The sequence below is a fragment of the Petaurus breviceps genome, unplaced genomic scaffold (genome assembly GCF_028583685.1).
Source record: "Petaurus breviceps papuanus isolate PSGF00001 unplaced genomic scaffold, PetGlider_PUasm1.0 140, whole genome shotgun sequence".
Taxonomy (NCBI): Eukaryota; Metazoa; Chordata; class Mammalia; order Diprotodontia; family Petauridae; genus Petaurus; species Petaurus breviceps.
Window position 1 is genome coordinate 636,590 of NW_027185698.1, and position 3,001 is coordinate 639,590.

A 3,001-nucleotide genomic window follows, 5' to 3' on the forward strand; every position below is an offset into this window, starting at 1 on the left:
GTAAATGGGAAATAAGATACACAGGCACTGGGGCATAGAGATCCACCATGCCCTACTGGAAAGTTGGATGGGGTATGATAGAAGATATGGGAGAGAGCAGATTGGAGGAGGGGATATCCAGTGGGATCGCTATTTTGGGGTGGTGGGTAGGGGAAAAACGGGGAGAAAACTTGTAACTCAAAATCTTGTGAAAATGAACCATGTAAACTAGAAGTTAATAAAGCATTTATTAAAAAAAAAAAGGAAGAAAATTCAGCCTGTTTCAGTTAATCCTTTAGCTCTGAAAGTGGATAGCATGTTTCATCATTAGTGCTTTGGAATTGTGGTGGGCTATTGTATTGCTCAGAGTTCCTAAGTCCTTCAGAATTGATTGTCTTTACAATTTTGCTATTATTGCATAAGTTCTGGTTCTGTTCACTTAATTTTGCTTCAGTTCATATACATCTTACAAAGTTTTTCTGAAACCATCCCTTTCATTTCTTGTGGCACCATTTCATTCCATCACTTTCACCTACCATAATTTGTTCAGCCATTCCCCACTTGATGAGGATTGCCTCAGTTTCTAATTCTTTGCCATTGGGGTTTCTTTTAGGAAATGGTTGGTGAATTCTTATCTTCATCTTGCCCTCTTGTTCTAAAATATCTTGATAGTTTTCATTAATTTCTTGATTTAGAGTCCAGGATTTTTTTTAATCATTATTTTCAAGGAATCTAGTGATTCTTTAAATAAATTTTTACCTGTTTTCTAAATCAGTTATTAATATTAGATATTTTCTTTTTTTTTCATTTTATTCTAATCTTTCTGTCTCATGGAGTAATTGATTTCTGTTTGACCTTTTCTAGTTTTCAGGGAGTCCATTACTTGGGTGATGTTTACTACTTCTATTCCAATTATTTCATCTTGTCCTTTTATTTCATTTTTTTTTATTATTTTTAAATTTTATTTATTTGTTTTTAGTTTTCAACATTCATTTCCACAAGATTTTGAGTTACAATTTTTTCTCCCTGTGTTTCCCCTACCCCCACCCCAAAATAGCAAGCCTACTGAATACCCCTTTCCCCAATCTGTTCTCTCTCATAACCTCCTCCATTAACCCCCTTAACTTTCTAGTAGGGCAAATGGGTTTCTATACCCCAGTGCCTGGATATCTTATTTCCTAGTTGCATGTAAAAAATAAATTTTTTTTAAACATTTGTTTTTAAAACTTTGAGTTCCAGATGCTTTCCCTTCTTCCCTCCTTATTTCCACTGGGAAGATAAGCAATTCAATATAGGTTGTACATGTGTAGTTACCCAAATCATTGCCATAGTAGTTATATTGTCAAAGGCTAACTATATTTCCCTCCATCCTATTTCTCCCCCAATCTGCCCTCCCTTCTATCACCCCCCTCTTTTCCCCTACCTGTAGGGTAAGATACCCAATTGAGTGTGTGGCCAGTGAGTCAGACCTTGTGGGGGTCCTAGAGAGGCCACCCTCCTTGTAGCTCTGCCAGCTGCGAAAACCCCAGCTATTTGAGACAAAGCTCTCTCCACTCTGGAAGCAGAGTTCTACTGTGGCAAAGAGCTCAAAAGTCCAGTAATTGGCTAGCAATATGAACAAGCAGAGGAAGAACAAACAGACCATAGAATCTTTTTTGGGGGACAAAAAGTCAAATTCAATGAGAATAAGGTTGTCCCATTCCCTTTCACCTTCCTGCTCTTCCCCTCCATTGTAACAGTTTTCTCTTGCCTCTTTTATATGAGATAATTTACCCTAATCTATCTATCCCTTTCTCTTTCTCCCAATAAATTCCTCTATCATCTCTTAATTTTATTTTTCTGATATCATCCCTTCATATTCAACTCATTCTGTGCCCTCTGTGTATACATGAGCATACATATGCCCACACTCATATATTTATATACACATACATACATATATATGTATGCATACATATATGCACATATATTCCCTTCAACTATCCTCATACTGAGAAGTCTTATGTGTTAAAATGATCATTTTTCCATGTAGGAATGTAAATAGTTCAACTTTAATAAGTTCCTTATGATTTCTTTTTCCTGTTTACCTTCTCATGCTTCTCTTGATTCTTGTATTTGAAAGTCAGATTTTCTGTTTGGCTCTGTTTTTTTTTTAATCAAGAATGCTTGAAAATCCTCTATTTTATTGAATGATCATATTTTCTCCTGTAGCATTATACTTAGTTTTGCTGAGTAGGTGATTCTTGGTTTTAGTCCTAGCTCCTTTGACCTCCAGAATATCATATTCCAAGCCCTTTGATCCCTTAATATAGAAGCTGCTAGGTCTTATGTTATCCTGATTATGTTTCCACAATACTCAAATTGTTTCTTCCTGACTGCTTGCAGTATTTTCTCCTTGACCTGGAAACTCTGGAATTTGGCTATAATATTCCTAGGAGTTTTCTTTTTGGCATCTTTTTCAAGAGGTGATCAGTGAATTCTTTCCATTTCTATTTTTCCCCCTGGTATCAGGCAATTTTTCTTGATAATTTCTTGAAAGATGGTGTCTAGGCTCTTTTTTTGATCATGGCTTTCAGGTAGTCCAATAATTTTTAAATTATCTCTCCTGGATCTATTTTCCAGGTCAGTGGTTTTTCCAATAAAATATTTGACATTGTCGTCTATTTTTTCATTTGTTTGGATCTGTTTTATACTATCTTGAGTTCTCATAACGTCATTAGCTTCCATTTGTTCCAATCTAATTTTGAAGGAGTTGTAGCAGCAAGCACCCCAGTGTCCCTAGGGTGCCTGCTCACACAGGTTCTTGGATCTGCTTTGTTAAAGGAAAGCAACTCAAAATGGGTTAACAAGCTTACTTTAATCAGTCAGACATATATCGTTTACCTTGTTCAGGAGAAAAGGTCAGCGCCCTGAACCTCAAAGTATACAGGCATAATTATCAAGACAGAAACATCAAGTAGACAGATTTCCAAACTGTCCAACCATTACATCCATACCCAGTCAACATCTGGGTTTCCACATT